Raw genomic sequence first — 19,030 nt, 5'->3', positions numbered from 1 at the left:
CTACCCAGAAGCAATCAACTAGAAGAAAACAGATGGGAGAACCAGACCATCCTCCCTGAGGACTAGATAAGGTTTCCTGACAGAAGAATTTGAGCTGGAGGAGAAGCAACACTGATAGACTTGGGCAGAGGTTTCTTTCTTCTTTCTTTCTTTCTCTCTCTCTCTCTCTCTCTCTATCTCTCTCACTCTCTTTTTCTTTCCTTTCCTTCCTTCTTTTCTCTCTTTCTTCCTTTTACTTTCTTTTAATGTTTATTTTTGAGAGAGAAAGAGAGACACACAGAGCACGAGTAGGGGAGGGGCAGAGAGAGGGAGACACAGAACCCAAACCAGGCTCCAGGCTCTGAGCTGTCAGCACACAGCCCAACTTGGGGCTCAAACTCACTAACCTAGAGATCATGACCTGAGCCAAAGTCAGAGGCTTAACCGACTGAGCCACCCAGGCACCCCTGGGCAGAGGTTACTGACCCCTCACCACTCCTCAGACTAAGCTGTTATAGAAAAATAGATCCTCCCTTGAGTTAGCAACCCAGGAATAATGTGGTAGATTGTATTAATTAAAAACACAAGCCGCCCCTCCCTGGGGGAGAAATAAACCTCTCTGCTTATCCATTTGACTTGCTTTGGCTGATAGTGTGAGCTGTGCTAGCCAACACAAAGTTCTCTGTTCTCTTTTCCTCTGCCCTGATAGCAGCAGTGTCCCAGAGAGAGGCGGCCCCATCAGCCTGGACCCCGGAGGGCAGAGGGCATAAGGCAGCACCATTGCTGACCTGAGAATGACATACAAGTGAGACATAAACCTTTGTCCTTCTAAGCCACTGAGAGTTGGGGAGCATTTGTCATCACAGCAACACCTAGCCTATCCTGACTAATGCACACAGAGAGTACTGTGCCCTGCTGTCCACGGGAGACTTGAACGGGAACCATTCATGCTTACGTGCCCCGTGCTCCAGCAACACTGTTCCCATAGTGGTAAGAGTGGCACAGCTAAACACAGGAGGAACCGAATCCGCTCTCTGAGTTTTCCGCGGGCCCCAGAGTGATGCAGAACACCACCGCTACAGTCAGTTCCTCGCAGAAAAGTACCGAAAGGGAAATATTGGCCGCAGATGCAGCAGGGACAGAGATCAGCATGGTTATGAGGGGGGATCACTTCTCAAAAAGATGTCGTGAACCGGGTATTCAGTACCCACCCACTCCACCGCAACACCTGAACACTACAAAGTCCGTTCAGATCTTAGATCCCGCAACAGGGGAAAAAAAAATGGGAGGGACAGAAGCCCAAGTATAAACTTCAAATGACCAAGACCACTGCATTTGCCCGAGTTTACCTGAAAAGTAACATGATTAAATTCTCTGTCAGAGATAGAAATAGTAGGTTCAAGATAGAATTGAGATCCGCTTTTAGAAAAATACCTGTATGGGGGCGCCGGGGTGGCTCGGTCGGTTAAGCGTCCGACTTCGGCTCAGGTCATGATCTCAGGGTTCGTGAGTTCGGGCCCCTCATCGGGCTCTGTGCTGACAGCTCAGGGCCTGGACCCTGCTTCTGATTCTGTGTCTCCCTCCCCTCAGCTCCTCTCCTGCTCACACTCCGTCTCTGTCTCAAAAATAAAGAAAGATAAAAAAAATTAAAAAAGAAAAGTACCTATATGTTTTTTCAGAAGTTCACGGCCTGAGAAATGTGTACACACTCCACCAGGATATTTTAAGAGAGTGTCATGGAGGTTGCAAATATTCAACAATGTGGGGTGCTGAGGGGACGCTCAATGCTGAAGCCATGTGTGGACGATAATAACCCCTTCTATAGTAGGCTAGCTTCTCCCAAACCTAATGCTCAAGCTATGACTTGCCAGAGGCAGGCACCAAGAACGTGCTATTAGCAACACTTTCAGCTGCACAAATATTTATTCTGGTAAACCTGATAAAGAGAAAGGAAATAGTTGCAAATGAATCTTGTTAGAATTTTCTGCATTCTATGCAGTAAACTTTTCTCCTTGTTGTGCAAAAGAAAGCTGTAATATGACACTGACGTTCTCATCTCTGGGATTGATTTTTTCAATTGGATTTGATAGATACTGCCCAGATTAATATTTAATGTTTTTGTATAATTTGAATAATAACAGTAGACTAAGACACAAGTGCACTTTAGAAACAATCTGAACTGTCAACCTTTAATGCACTTAAAACAGAGGATTGATTCATTTAAAAAAATTTTTTTTAACGTTTATTTATTTTTGAGACAGAGAGAGACAGAGCATGAACGGGGGAGGGGCAGAGAGAGAGGGAGACATAGAATCAGAAGCAGGCTCCAGGCTCTGAGCCATCAGCCCAGAGCCCGACGCGGGGCTCGAACTCACGGACCGTGAGATCGTGACCTGAGCTGAAGTCGGACGCTTAACCGACTAAGCCACCCAGGCACCCCTGGATTGATTCATTTAAAATGGAAGATCAAGAACTAAGAAGTTTTGTCTTCTTTTTAATATGATAAAGTTTGAAATGAGAAATATTTAAAATACAAAATAGAGTATAAAATAAATAGGATTTTGTAATTTTATGGAAGCATATTATAATAATTGTATCAAGTGATGTTATGCTTGGCTTTTCAATTATTAATAAATATTTCACTTACAAACAAGAAAATGTCATGATAAGTTATTTTGCTATCATAGATGATTTTCTAAGAGTCTCAAATCTTATTTTTTTTATTACCAGGATATGATTTATTTTCATTATGTTGTATTGTGGTAGGAATGGATGTAGTGGAGGCAAATAACAATGAGAGGAAGGTATGAATATTAGTAAGGAGAATAATGACCCATGTATGTAGGAATAAACATCAAGTACAAAGTTGTGAAAACCAAAACGATAAAAATAAGACATGTTATAGGACTTTATCATAGAAGATTGTATTAATCAAAGCATCTATAACTTCTAAGATTTGCTGTCAAATTCAAAAATTTTAGTATGCTCCACACCATATTTACTAGCTACACAGTCTTGGCCAGTTTCACTCAGTCACTACAGCTATAAATGGAACAAAGGTACCTACCTCCAAAGGCAGTGAGAATTAAAGAGGCAGTATACTGTAGTAATTAAAAAAATTTTTTTTTTTAACATTTATTCATTTTTGACAGAGAGAGACAGAGCACAAGTGGGTAAGGGGCAGAGACAGAGGGAGACACAGAATCCGAAGCAGGCTCCAGGCTCTGATCTGTCAGCACAGAGCCTGACGTGGGCTCGTACTCACAAACCATGTGTGAGATCATGACCTGAGTCAAAGTCGGTCGCCCAACCAACTGAGCCACCCAGGCACCCCTGTAGTAATTTTTTAAGATGAGCTTATTATTAGAAAAAAACCAGGTTATTGCATGATAATAAAAGAGTCAACACATTCCATAACAGACCTTTAAAATATATGAAATAAGGGGCACCTGGGTGGCACAGTCAGTTAAGTGTCCGACTTCTGCTCAGGTCATGATCTCACAGCTCGTGAGTTCGAGCCCCGCGTCGGGCTCTGTGCTGACAGCTCGGAGCCTGGAGCCTGCTTCTGATTCTGTGTCTCCCTCTCTCTGCCCCTAACCCACTCGCATTCTGTCTCTCTCAAAAATAAACAAACATTAGAAAAAAAAAATGGGGGAACTACTAGAACAGATACTTCACAGAAGAATATAAACGAATGGCTAATAAAGCACATGAAAAGATAATCAAAAGTCATCAGTAAAACACAGATTAAAACTGCGGTGAGATACCACTGCATACACACACAATAATGACTAACGTAAAAAGACTAAAAATGCCAAATAGGGGTACAAAGTCCTGTATATTGCCAATAGGAGTTTAAAACGGTCTGACCATTTTGAAAATGTAACTGTCTGTTTCTTATATGTTTAAACATACACCTGCTCTGTGACTCAGCAATTCCAATTGTAGTTATTTACTCCAGAGAAATAAGAACACATGTCCACAAAAAGACTTCTATCGTAGTATTCAGAGAAGCTTTATTTGTAATAGCCAAAAGCTAGAAATAACACAAATGTCTATCAACAGATGAGTGACTATATTTTTGTATAAATACACAATGGAATACTACTTGGCACAGTAAAAAAAAAAAAAAAGAACTATTGATATACAACTATTGATAACAACTGAGATGAATATCAAAAGCGTTAGGTTGAGGGGCACCTGGGTGGCTCAGTCGGTTAAGCGTCCGACTTCGGCTCAGGTCATGATCTCGCGGTCCGTGGGTTCGAGCCCCACGTCGGGCTCTGTGCTGACGGCTCGGAGCCTGGAGCCTGCTTCAGAGTCTGTGTCTCCCTCTCTCTCTGACCCTCCCCTGTTCATGCTCTGTCTCTGTCTCAAAAATAAATAAACATTAGAAAAAAATTTTTTTAAAAAGCGTTAGGTTGAATGAAAGGTTCTAGACGTGGTATGTGATTCTAATTACATGAAGTTCTAAAAAGTACAAAACCAAGGTATAGTGACAGAAATCAGAGTGTCAGGATTCATTGGAAAAGAACCCAAGAGAACTTCTGGGGGTAAAATGTTCTATATCTTCATTTCTCAGAACTCATTGATCTTCACACTGAAAGTCTGTATTAGTTATGACTCTCTCTACATTTGGATATATTCTCAAGTTTCCATAACAATTTTTTTTCAACGTTTATTTATTTTTGAGACAGAGAGAGACAGAGCATGAACAGGGGAGGGGCAGAGAGAGAGGGAGACACAGAATCTGAAACAGGCTGCAGGCTCTGAGCGGTCAGCACAGAGCCCGACGCGGGGCTCGAACTCACGGGCCGTGAGATCATGACCTGAGCCGAAGTCGGACGCTTAACCGACCAAGCCACCCAGGCGCCCCTCCATAACAATTTTTAAGTTGATAAAAAATAAAATGATTCTAATAAGGTGCTTTAATGGTTTCCTCTCATTTTCAGATTTAACTAAAGTCCCAAATGCCCAGAACAAAATAGACCAGGACCTTGTATTTCACGATGACCCTGCTAGAGCACAATTGCGCAACATATAGTAAGTGACTGTGAAATTGTTCCTCCCTACACAGGCAGTCTGTCCCCTCCAGACTACAGAAGGGTGAAAGTGAAAGAGGTCAAGCAAGGGGATTTCTTTGGAAAATGTTACTGAGAGACTGAGATGTTTTATCTCCCTCGACTCCAGATAAAGGACAAAAGTGCTTCCGCGTCATCTCAAGCCAATGAGAACACCATTCAGTGAACTTGACGTATAAGCCTAGGACCTCAAGCCGTGGTCCACAGATCAGCAGCATGGACATCACCTGGGAGCACGAGAGAAATGCAGAATCTCAACCCCAACCCCAGACTCACTGAACCAGAACCTGCATTTTAATAGTATTCCCCAGGTGACTGGTATGTGCATTAAAGGTTGAGGGACACTATCCTAGAATTTTGGTGGGCGTAAGGACTGGAATGAGGAGCTGTGCCCAAGTCACCCTGGGGGCAGTGAAGAGAAGGGAAGAGGGCCTGGGAGCACATTGCACTTTCACCCATGGCAGCCCAGAGCTGTTAGTATTTCCATGACCAAACAAGATCCACACAATGTGCTGTCAGCCTGAGGCTGGTCTGAAGGGGATTTGGCTGCAGAGGCCTCCTTGAGAGCAAAGTAGTCCATGGGAGCTCACTATGAGCTTTGCCCACTCACGGAAACTGCAGCTATACTTTCCTAAAGGTTTTCGGGGGGCAGGGGCTTTGGGGAAGTGAGTAATCACTGAGAAACCCAGGAAAGTGTCCTGTGAGAGAAAGAGACCACTATTAAATATCTGCTATTCAGAATCCCAAAGCCAGACAAGATAGCACCAGCCATATAAGAATGTCCCCTTGGGGCGCCTGGGTGGCGCAGTCAGTTAAGCGTCCGACTTCAGCCAGGTCACGATCTTGCGGTCTGTGAGTTCGAGCCCCGCGTCAGGCTCTGGGCTGATGGCTCAGAGCCTGGAGCCTGCTTCCGATTCTGTGTCTCCCTCTCTCTCTGACCCTCCCCGTTCATGCTCTGTCTCTCTCTGTCCCAAAAATAAAAATAAACGTTGAAAAAAAAAAATTAAAAAAAAAAAAGAATGTCCCCTTACTGCTATTCCTTCTAGACTAGATCCTGAGAGGTTAGAAACTAAGACAATGGAGTAAAGGGGCACAGACAGAAAAAAGAAAAGCAAAGACAACCAAGTTCCCCTCTCCTACCTCGGGTTTCCCAGCTGGAAAAACTCAAGCCTTAGAAGGAGAGAAATTTTAAGTTTAAATGAAATTCAGAAATGTAATTATTATACCAGGTAGGGCATCACAGTTACTGAAACAAGATTGTTCTTATTTCTAAAAGTAATCACAAGATGCCTAATTATCTTAGAATAACTAGGACATTTATGATACTTGCCTAAGATTTCACCCAAAAGGTAAGAAAAAGGCCAGATTACATACCGGGTTTAAATGGGCAATTGGGAAAAGATTAAATTTATATTCTGTCCACATCTTACTGAGTCTAGCTCATGCAAGAAACTGAAAATATAGTAGGTACTTTAGGGGTGTCTAGGTGGCTCAGTCGGTTGAGCATCTGACCTCGGCTCAGGTCACGATCTCGCGGTCTGTGAGTTTGAGCCCCACGTCGGGCTCTGTGCTGACAGCTTGGAGCCTGGAGCCTGCTTCAGATTCTGTGTCTCCCTCTCTCTGACCCTCCTCCATGCACTCTCTGTCTCTCTCTGTCTCAAAAATAAATAAACATCACATTTTTTTTTTTTAATGAAAAAAGTTGGAGGTACCTGGGTGGCTCAGTTGGTTGAGCATCCAACTCCTGATTTTGGCTCAGGTCAAGATCGCATGGTTTGTGGGATCGAGCCCCAAATCAGGCTCTGCGCTGACAGCACAAAACATGTTTGGGATTCTCTGTCTCCCTCTCTCTCAGCCCCTCCCCCACTAAAAATAAATATTTTTTTAAAAAAGAAAATAAGTTGATATAAAAAGAAAACCAAAAGAAACGAGAAATGAAAAACTGAGTCATTGTAATAAAAAAAACCTCAATGAACCAATAAACAAAAACTTAAAACCAGCTAAAGAGGGAATTAACGAACTCAAAGATATATCTAAAGAAATTCATTAGACTGTAGCACAAAGAGAAAAGGGGATTGAAAATAGGAGAGATTCAGAGATGAAGGAATGGGATGAATGAGAAGATTCAACATGCTTCTTTCTTTTTTTTTTTTAAGATTCTATTTTTTTAAAGCAATCTCTACCTTCCACATGAAGCTTGAACTTACAACTCTGAGATAAAGAGTTAAATGTTCCACCAACTGATTCAGCCAGGCGCCCCTCAACATATTTCCAATCAGAGTTTCAGAAAGCAAGACAAGAGGGAATGAGAAGGAAATCATATTTTTAAAAAACTAATGACTAATTTTCAGAGTTGAAAAAGACATGAATTTTTTTTAATTGTTTTAAATCTTTATTTATTTTTGAGAGAGAGATAGAGTGTGAGCAGGGAAGGAGCAGAGAGAGGGAGACACAGAATCTGAAGAGGCTCCAGGCCCCGAGCTGTCAGCACAGAGCCCGATGTGGGGCTCGAACTCACAAACTGTGAGATCATGACCTGAGCTGAAGGCACCCAGGTGCCCCAAGACATGAATTTTTTGATTCAAGAACCACAACTGCTTCAAACAATTAAAATTTGAAATACACACACAGTGAAGTATTAAAGACGAATAAATCTTAAAAGCAGTCCATGAGAAAAGACAGACTACTTAGGCTTATAATACTTCTCCCAACAACAATAAAGACCAGGAGAAAATGGAACTCCATTACCAAAGTGTCGAGGGAAAAGAGGGGCAACCTAGGATTTAATTTCCAGGTAAAGAATGGTTGAAAACTAAGGGTGAAGTAAAGAGATTTTTCAGATGAAGACCAAGACTCATTAAAAGAACTACTAAAGAAAGAAGGAAATTGAACCCAGAAAGAAGTGGTCCGCCAAAAGCATTTTTACTAAGGTAAGTGGTAAAAACATGAGTAAATCTGAGGAAACATTGTCTGTACCAGATATGAAGCAAAAATAACAACGAGGGAAGAAGGCTGGAAAAAGGAACTAAAATACTAGACAAGAAAAACACGTAAGACAGAGAGTGTCTAGAGAGTGAAAGTGATCCAGAGAAAAAGAGCAAAGAGTAGCTGAGATATTTTGATTAACTTTATATTTTTCTAAGTCAGGTGAAGAGTTGAAAAGTTAAGAGCCCAGGGGCACCTGGGTGGCTCAGTTGGCTAAGCTCTGGCTTACCTTTGGCTTCAGTTCCTGGGTTCGAGCCCCACATCAGGCTCTGTGTTGACAGCTCAGAGTCTGGAGCCTGCTTTGGATTCTGTGTCTCCCTCTCTCTCTGCCCTTCTCCCACTTATACTGTCTCTCTCAAAAATAAATAAACATTAAAAATTAAAAAAAAAAAAGTTAAGAGCACATACGAAAAGAAGTAAAAGTGAATCATGAAAAATTCCACTAATCCAACAGAAGGACAGAGGCAGGGGAGAAACAAGAAAAAAAAAAAAAAGTATGATTTATGGAAAACAAAAATTAGGATTATAGAAATAAGTCCAAATATATGCATCATTAAAACAATGTAAGCAAAACAATTCCATTAATATAGATTGTAATGGACCCAACAAACCTAGCTACATGCCGTGTGAATGAGATATATTTAAATTATAATGAGAGGAAATACAGAGTAACTAACAAAATACTAACCGAAAAAAAAAAAAAAAAAGCCTGTGTAACTATTAATATCAAACAAAAGAGACCATAAGGCCAAAAGTGGTATTTGGGATAAAGAGAATCACCACATATAGAAAGGAAATAATTTTCCAAGGAGTTATTTTGCTAAAAAAGCAAAGTTTTTCCAATAAAACTGTGTTATCACCACTTCCATTGCAATCTTTACAGAAGTACTCCTACTGGGAAGAAATAATAACACCTTCGATCCCACCTCACAAATAAATTAGATGTAAGTGACTAAATTTTGTTCTTTTCTCTCTCCTTTTTAATTAACCCCATGGCAATCTAAAAGGTTTAAAGTCACTTAAATTTTTCAGCAATGTCAAAGGAAAAGGATTCACGTTGAGCACTCATGTTATTGTGTTTATTAAATCCTTATTGCAAAGAGCAGCAAAAGGAATTATAGATTTAAGTGAGGGCTGGAAACACTGCAGGTTTGAAACACCGACTCCAGTGTATTAGCAACTATATTAAATATTAAATATTATAAAAGAAATGAACACTTTCAGTTAGAACAGTAGGCAGTTTCAAAAACTAAGTTCCTCTTATGCCAGGTTTCAGATACATTTCTCATAATGCATGGGCATTTCAATTAATTTTCTTTATTTAGTTTTCCTGTTTGCGAAAGAATATAATTTCCCCCTATATAAAAAAAAAGGGATAATAAAACTTGCTCTACCTAGTACAGGGTTATTATGAGGATAAAACTACACAATATATGGGAAAGCCCTTTGCAGACCTTGCAGTATTATGTAAATGTAAGACATCACTATGAATCCATGGTCCTATGATGAATTGTTAGTATTAAAATGCCTTACCCACCATTTCCCGAACATGCCTGTAAAATCTCAATTTTCTGTTATTGTGCTTTAAGAGTAAAACCTACTCCCATTTATATATTTACACTAATATTAGCAAATCATGGCCCAGCAAAACAGATTTCAGTGTTTACCTTTCTCTCACCAGACACATACACACAACTATGGCTACATGTATACCCAAAGACAAGGAAAACTCGCTTCAGTATTTAGTGTGAGGACATGCTTTTTCTAAATAATGGGTTCTGTAGTTCATGTAAGCATGACTAGAATATCTTGCTATGCCTTCTCACAGTGGGATCCATTACTGTTATGCAGGTAACGCTGAATTCTAGAGGTCGATAACAGGATTCCGGCAAGAAAAACAATGCAGTCAAAACTGTAGTGAAGAGGGGAAGAGGCAAGGATAGGCAGTGGATATGCTATAGCGATGTTCCCTCCAGAAAGCCGTGGCCTTCTCCTTCTGTAGAATCCATGGATCCACACACAGCCATGGGCAGAAAGTGTAAATGCTGTTGGAGGTAGACAGACCCGTCAGCAATCTGGGTGAAGAAAGCTGAGTTACTGTCAGAAATCTGGGCGAAGAAAGCTGAGTTGTATCATCTCTCCAAGCCTCTATTTTCTCCTATATAATAAAAAATAAATAAATAGGGGCAAGGAAGTCTACTGAACAGGTCCTCAGTCTACAGCCTGGTCTGCGTGCTCTTGCATTGCAGGGGATCAGGGTCTCTACGTAGGCTACCTCCAAGACCTCTGCTCTCACACTTGGTCTTAACTACTTGAGCTCAGCCCACAGTTTCTTATCCCTCTGTGGAGTGTCAATCAACTTAGAAGCGATGAGACAACTCTACAGTCTTTGTAAGCGTCCCTTTTGCCATGTCTTCTAATTGCTGGAATCCTCCTGGATCGTTGCAGCTGCAAAGGCAGTCCCCCCCACCAGGACACTTTTCCAGGTCACCACCAGGAAGATCCTTGGCAACTGGGCCACTGCCTTGTACTGGGGACTCTTCATGCCCCACCTACCACTCAGGACAGCATGCTCTTCACCCACCAGGGATGAGTAAACCAGGCCCAAATCTCCCACCTTACCACCCCTTTTTCAACCATCTTTTCCGGTACTACTTTGTGTTACTTCAGACCCTCCAAGAGGCAGATTGCCAAGATGGGACTAGAAATGCAAGAGAATTTGTGGGGTGGCTCCCCTGAGGGAAAATGGGGAGCAAGCTGGAGGAGGCCAGGAGGGCGGTCGGGCTGCAGTGTGGGTCTGACCCCACGAAGGAGGGAGGAAAAGGGGGAGTGTCGGGTAGGAGAGTCTTAGATACAGTCCAGGTCTGAGAGGGATTCAGTGACCCTGATAGGAAGTCCAGCACGGGGTCTCCTGCGTGGCAGAAACGAGCCAGCTTTAGGACCACTGTTGCATCCCCTCACTGGCCCTGAGCAGTCGGTGGAAAACACGTCTCCAGGCAGGCGCGGGCAGATTCTGAGCGGAGGGCAGCTGAGGCAGCGGCCAGCAGGCTCCTCAGAGCAGGAGAGTGAGACCATGCATTTTTGTGGCCACCACAGTGATGGAAAGACCTGACAACATCTCACTGGGCAATCAGTAAATATCACCCCTTGAGGGACAGACCAGTAATATCTGCCTCTGGATATAATACCCCGAGGAGGACACTTCAATGTTTCCGTGGTATGTCCACCAAAAATGCATAGCCTGATTTCTAATCATGAGAAAGCATCAACAAATCCATATTAAGGGGCTACATGTAAATAGTGACCAGTCGTTTTCAAAAACCTCAGTGCCACGAAAGACAAAAGCTGAGGAGGTTTTCCAGATGAAAGAAAACTAAAGGAGCTATGACAGCTAAACTCAGTAGTGACCCTGGATTGGATCCTGTAACAGAGGGAAAAGAATGCCCGCAAGAACATTATTGAGACAATGGATGCAATTGGACTATGCACTGTAAGATTTGATAAAAGCTTTGTATCAATGTTAAAATGTTAAATTTCCCGTATTTGATCATTGTACTGTGATTATATAAGAGGCTATGCTTGATAGAAAAAATATACTCGTGTAGTAAGGCAAAGGGGCATAGTATATGCAACCTTCTCTCAAATGGCTCAGAAAAATAAATTAGGTCAGTTAGAGATAAAGAGAATATGAAGGACATTTTCTGAAAGGTACATGAATTGAGTTGCAGGTACAACCGCCAAATTCGTCAATGGTCAAATACTGAACTGAGACATGAAAAGTACATGAGAGATAGTAAAACACGTTGTTAACAGCGGCTGTTCTGGCTTCTGGCCAGCAAGATGACAGAGGTGCTGAGTCGAAGTTTTCTGGGGTGGCTATCATACTTCAATCACAGCTATGGGGATTCATTATGGCACTTGCCAGAGACTCCACCCCATTATATGCAATTATCTGCTTTATTTTAATTTTCTTTCTTCCTTTTTCTTTCTTTCTTTCTCTCTCTCTCTCTCTCTCTCTCTCTCTCTCTCTCTTTCTTTCTTTTTTTAAAGGAGACCGTTAGCTAAGATTCTAATTGTGGGCATATTGACTTTGATCCATTAGTCAGGTTTTTTTTTTTTATTTTTTTTCAACGTTTATTTATTTTTGGGACAGAGAGAGACAGAGCATGAACGGGGGAGGGGCAGAGAGAGAGGGAGACACAGAATCGGAAACAGGCTCCAGGCTCTGAGCCATCAGCCCAGAGCCTGATGCGGGGCTCGAACTCACAGACCGCGAGATCGTGACCTGGCTGAAGTCGGACGCTTAACCAACTGTGCCACCCAGGCGCCCCCATTAGTCAGTAGTAACATGCTGGCTTATGTAGAGGGAGTGGGAGCGAGGGGATGGTCAGTCTGCCAAACACACATTTTAAGCTCTATCAACTGAAAGACAGACAGTAGTTCAAGAAGGACATACCCAGACATTTGAGACATCTCTATCAAGCTTTGGTTTTCATAATTCTTACACACACACACACACACACACACACGGCTTAAAATCTTAAGTTTTACCTCCATTCACCAATGTGTCCAGTTTATCCTTTTCAAAGCTTGCTTACACCCATTATCTCCTAGACATTACATCAACCTTATGAACTATTCAGCTCTAAAGATGGGCTGCCTGGGTCTGTGTCCCAGTTCTGGTGTTTACTGTTATGTGACCTTGGACAAGTTACTTAACCTCTCTGTATTCTCAATTTTATTATCCCTGTGTTACAGATAAGTGTTCTGAGGCTTGGAGCGGCTTAACAAATTGTCTAAATCACTTGGCAATTTAGTATTAGAGCTGGGAATTTCTATGGAGCTTTCAACTCCCCCTACAAAGATATAAGATTATTTTCCATTAGCACCAGCATTGTGTGAATTCAAGGAATGCTGCTTAACAAGGTGTTGTTTAAAAATAAGGGGTGCCTGGGGCGCCTGGGTGGCACAGTCGGTTAAGTGTCCGACTTCAGCCAGGTCACGATCTTGCGGTCCGCGAGTTCGAGCCCCGCGTCGGGCTCTGGGCTGATGGCTCAGAGCCTGGAGCCTGTTTCCAATTCTGTGTCTCCCTCTCTCTCTGCCCCTCCCCCATTCATGCTCTGTCTCTCTCTGTCCCAAAAATAAATAAACGTTGAAAAAAAAAATTTAAAAAATAAATAAATAAAAGCCACATTTCTCATTAAGCAGGTTACACTTAATTTTCTGCCATTACATTCTATTCAGCAAGCATTATTTAGAAGGCAGGCAGCAGGAAGGGAAGATGGGAGAGGACTGTGGGGTCAGAAGCTCCAGATTTGAAGCCACGCTCTGCCCCCTACTCTGCGCTCAGTTTTCTCTTTGGTTTAATGGAAATTCAGATACGTAAGTTGTTAAGTTTGCTGGAATGAGTAGTGATACTACATGTACATAGTAGGCATTCAACCAAATATAGCTTTTAAAGTACATACTATTTTTTGAACGCTTGCTACTCACCAGGAACCCTGCTGTGCACGTGAAACACAGAGACACAGAAAATTTTGTGCCTTTGGGGGCTCACTCTCCAGGAATTTGTAATGGTTCCTCACACAGCAAGGACACTAAGCCAGTTGTATAGACTGCAATTCTTTCCTTCTGAGTATGCTTTTAAGATTTTGTTTACGTCCTTAATTCTCTGAAATTTTTCATTTTCATGCAATAAATTCATCTGATTTTTCTTTTATGATTTACTGATAGCTTTAAACTCAGAAAGCCCTTCTCTGCTTCTTATATCAGATCAATATTCGTCTATATTTTTTTCTAGTTCTTTTACAGGCTTAGTTTTTCACATTTAAATCTTTAATCCATTTGGTATTTACTTGGCTATATGGTTGTAAGGTGCTGAATAATCATCTTTTTAAGACACATTCCTGATAATACTGGTTGATAATATTAGCTTATTTGGTTTGTGCCCATTTCTGTCTCAATAACTTACCCTCTGAGCTGCCTGCTGTGAACGTGAATTGCCACTCTTTGAAAAGGCCAGTGGGGAAGAAATGTTATTGCGTTCAGTTTTATCCCATTTGGTCGCTTCAAATTTAAGTCAGAACAATAAATGCCAATTCTTTTGTTTCAATCCTATAAATGAGGAGGCTTAAACAGAGTATTTTGTAGAAGGGTTAAAGGTCAGGGCCCCTGTAAGCCTAGAAAGTATGAGAGAGGTGACGTCATGTCAGTACCATACTAGCCACGGCCACTCACACCCAAGCTCCCCTCATCTGCCTGTCATCCCTTTCCCTTATGTTCATCTTTTCCAGGTGGACTATGGAACCATTTATGCCAGGGAAATAAAATTCTAGTAGAAGAATCATCATCCACCCACTCACCCCTTCCTCCGTCTGTTCCAGGAACAAGACCTGCTCAAGAAAGGACATGGGAAGCAATCTCCACATCAGTCTGGCTGGCAGCTCCAGTGCACCTTCCCCAGAGATCAGACTTGGGTTGGGTGGCCTCACTGTCCAAGAATGTGGGCGTGGCAGTTTCCCCACAGTGCGTCCTGCTGGTCACCCAGGGTCACGGTGCTGGTGTGCATTGTCTTAAGACCATGGTTTGGCCTCTGAGCATATAGTCTGTGCCAGCTGCCCACTGTACCCCTTTGGGCATAGATCCATGATCATCCTGCCAATCTTTGAGCGTTCTCCCTCACCACCGATGCCCAGCTGGACTCCTCTGACTGTGTTGGGAGGTGAGAAGACTCTTAATGGGGTTTCCTACCACCCTGCTGCCTCACATATTCCACATAGTAAGGAAGTATTACGAGTTTACCACCTGCAATAGTCACAGAGTTGGTTTACTGGAGTCAGAGCTTGCAAGGAGGTATCACTGGGGTTGGTCTTGGCATAAACCACTGACCTTCTCTGCAGGGCTCTGGAAGGAAACAGGCAGATCAGCCCCACGTGCACTCAGGCATTTATAGAACTCCATGCTTTCTTCATTTATGAGGTATGGGCCATGCCACCTTCCCTGCCCTGCCCCCCCCCAACCCCCAGTCTCAGTCTACCCTGACCCAGGAACATTCCTCTAATATGACCACATTTCACTACCACCCCCCAAATCAAGGCAGTGGGGGTAGGCACAACACAGTCCTCTCTCTGAGCCTCTTAATCAGTTTACCTCCCCACCCCTGAACCCTTGACGTCCCCACACACTGCCCCTGCCTAAGAGAGTCATAAAGTCAAAGCACCTTCTAGCACTTACCTGTAAGACCGTCAATTTCAGGTAGCCACACTTAGTTCTGAAACTTAGTGATCCCACACCCAAATCTTGATGGTGGTCATGGGTAGCGGGTAAGGAGGATGGATTCTTCATAAAGTCTCTGTGCAATCTGTAAGCTTCAGACTACAGATGTCAGTCTGGCTTTGTTAGTGGTTACACCCACATATCTTGCCACCTTTATAGACACAAACCATGGCCGGCCTTAAGGTCACAGTACTTCAGTGTGTGTGCGTGTGCGTGTGCGTGTGCGTGTGTGTGTGTGTGTGTGTGTACGGTAGGTGGAGCTGGATGATGCAGAAACAGAAAGTCTTGGATACGCTTCTTTTAAATATGTGGAAGGAGAAATGCCCATGGGATAGAAATATGCATTAAAGCCATTCAGCCTAATAAATGTATTTCTCTGTAATAGGAGTTATGAAAAGAGACCTTCCCCCCTAAATGCATAGTCCAAAAGCATGAACTCACAAGAAAATGACAGGGTATTTAGCAGAAATGTCTTTTGAGAAAGAAAGAAAAAAAATACACACACACACGCAGATAGATAAAACACATACGTGAGATCTGGTATATTCCTTATCGACAGTTTTCACGCAAATTCTTCTTTGTGTTTAATTACAGGGAAACGACCTCACTGTTTTGTTGTTTTTATCTGGATGATTGCAGAAGTTTTGTAACTAATTTCCCTACTTATCTCACCCAACTCTAATCTATCCTTCGCAGTTCTGCCTTTTCTGGTCTTGTAGCTCCCCATGGTGCTCACAGTCCCTGTGGCCTTGCCTGTCACTTCTCGGTCTTGTATTCTATTACTTTCCTCAGTACATGACCCACATTTTAACCACCCCAAAACATTTTTCTTAACTGGCTTGCTTCTCCCTCAGATGTCCATGCTTTTGTTCTATCATTGCTTTTATCCAGAAAGCCCTACCCCAATCCCACTCCCACCTTGGCCATCTGGTCAAGCACAATGTATTATTCAAGTCTCAGTTAACATCATCTAGTTGTCTTTAAGAGGCCTTAATTTATACTTCAGACAGGCAAGAACTACTGCTATTCTGCTCTTATATAGCACTTGGGGTGCCCTTGTGCTATCCTTGCTTTGTATGTTATTGTCTCTCCCACTAGACACCAAACCTCTTGGGGCCAGAGACCATGGCATTCATTCCTTGCATCCTTGGTACCTAGCACAGTATTGGAAATCAACAAATATATGTGGAATTAATGGTCTTTAACAGCATCACCCTTTTCCATCTGCACATCATGTCATTATCTCCTTTCCCCAAATTAGCAGTGCTTAGCACGTCCCTTGCTTAACTTGTCATCTAAGAAACTTTCATGTTTATTAGCCAAGTCTACCTCTCAAAACCCCCAGCTGGAGAAAATTAAATATTGATAACACCTCCCTGATTTTCCCCCAAAGGCAACCAAGAGCTAAGACCCAACTCACTGTCTTGCTATCATAGATAACACATGCAGGATGGCACAAACACAGAGTGCTAGGTCCAAATGGCATTATTAATACTCTCTCCTCTGGTAGACCCAGCATGGCAGGCTCACAAGTGAGGATGTAAATTCACTTTGTCAAAGCAAACATTCCTCTTGGGGGACATCGGCTCAACCTCGAGGAGAGAATAATGACCACAGCCCACAGGCAGTGGGGGATGAGTAATTTACTGCCGCTAGGCAATTAGTGTTGCTAGAAAAAAAATTGCTTTCATTTAAAATTCTCTTTAAACCATATGTATCATGGCTCATGGGATAATTTATGTATCATTAGAAACTAAGAAACATACATCACCCTAATAAATTGTCTCTCCCATTCACCACAGCCAATAGCTCCCAGGGGTCTTTAAGAAGTCAGAGTTTTGCTGTCCTTGTTATACAAGATGGTGTGGAAATGTTGTATGTGACTAATTTAGCTTCTCATTCACTCCCTGGTTCTCTGGCAGAGACAGATGGCAAGAGAGACATTTGCCACCATTTTTACCCACTGGTTTGCAGCAGCATTTGCTGTAAATGAGCCCACGGTAGAACAGCCATAAGTTGTATTGTTTTCCCTAACAACTTGAATGTCTATTTTGAGATTTGGTCCATCTTGATGTCTTCCCAGTGCTAATATGTTATTTTCTCCAACACACAGCATGTTTAACAATCCTACAGCTTCTCATTCAAAGACAGGCCCTTCATTCTAACAGCAAATGGCTGCAAAGAGCTTGGAAAGAGCATCTGATTGCTTAGTATGTGGAGCAGGTCCCACGGGACTTTGCTGGGCAAGGTCACAGGACATATGGTAACTGGGCAAACATAACTTGAGTTTAGAGGATGAACTACCCTGACTCTGTCAATGGAAAAACATGAAATGGAGATAAGAAAATGAGGCATGGGGAGAAAGGTGAGCAGCCCAGCATCCAACCCACCAATGCAACATGGAAACAACCTTGACCAACATCACCAACTACAGAAGTTTAATCTCCATCTTTGTGAGATAAGCAGTAGGCCAGAGCCACTCAGTCAGTTAAACATCTGACTCTTGGTTTTGACTCAGGTCATGATCTCACGGTTTGTGAGATCGAGCCCCATGCAGAGCTCTGTGCTGGTGATTCAGCGCCTGTTTGGGATTCTGTCTTTCCCTCTCCACCTCTCCCCTGCTCGTGTGTGCTCTTGCACATGCTCTCTCTCTCTCAAAATGCATAAACTCAAAAAAAAAAATCACCACTCTAGGAATGCCTGGCTGTCTCAGTCATTAGAGTATCCAACTCTTGATCTCAGGGTTGTGAGTTCAAGATCCATGTTGGGTATGGAGCCTAGTTAAAAAAAAAAAAAAGCTACTTTAGAGACTTCTGGGGAAGATGGCAGAGTGGAGGACCCTAAGCTCACCTCATCCCACAAATACAACTAGATTATCACTCACATCAGTGTAAAAGCCACTCCAACTCAGGTTCACTCTTTCCTTTTGTTAAATTTCAATTGTTTTATGAACTAAGTATGACACTGGGCTCCTAGCCTTTGTCTAAAAGGCCATGCTTTAATCACTGAGATCATCAATGAGTTACACTGTACTACCATGAGAATTTACTACATGACTTGGTGGCAGGGCGGGGGGCTGTTCGAAAAACATTAAGAATTGCAAGACTGTGAGGGCGAAGCATGAAGCCAGGTGTGGGGTCCTTTGTGAATGCATAGGTCACACAGCCACAAAGCTGCATAGCATGAGTATCAAGTATCTCAAGTGGAAGGAACGGGAAAGCAGAAGTGTTCAGCATTTGCTCCAACTCACTGCATCATGTTCCCTTTCCCATGCCTATAGTTCACTGTCCTCACTTAAGGGCCTAATGTCTGAACACCGCGCTTGGGGGTTCATCTGTGAGGTCCTCAATCACTCTGTCCCACAAGAGCTGCTTCATGTATGTTTTACAAGTAGTGTGAACTTCTGGACTTGGTAGAGAGACTCAGCGTTATGGGTGAGAGTCCAAACTTTGAGGAGGAGCAAAATAAAGTTTGCTCAACTTACATGAAAATAAAGGTGAAACTGATTAGTAGTAAAGTGAAGTTGAGTCATCCAAAGTTCCTGTGATAAGTGGCGGCCCCAGGTGAATTCTTCAGGGAACCGGAGTCTTATCTTTAAACATCACAGGTCTTTATACTGGCAGGAGCCATCCATGGCCGAGACCACAGCAGCAGTTCACCGAACATACTTCCCTAGTGACTCCGGGGCCCCTGACCATCAGTGACAGTGC

The sequence above is a fragment of the Prionailurus viverrinus genome, chromosome C1 (assembly GCF_022837055.1).
Source record: "Prionailurus viverrinus isolate Anna chromosome C1, UM_Priviv_1.0, whole genome shotgun sequence".
NCBI classification, from domain to species: Eukaryota; Metazoa; Chordata; class Mammalia; order Carnivora; family Felidae; genus Prionailurus; species Prionailurus viverrinus.
Note: the sequence above shows the minus strand (reverse complement) of the source record.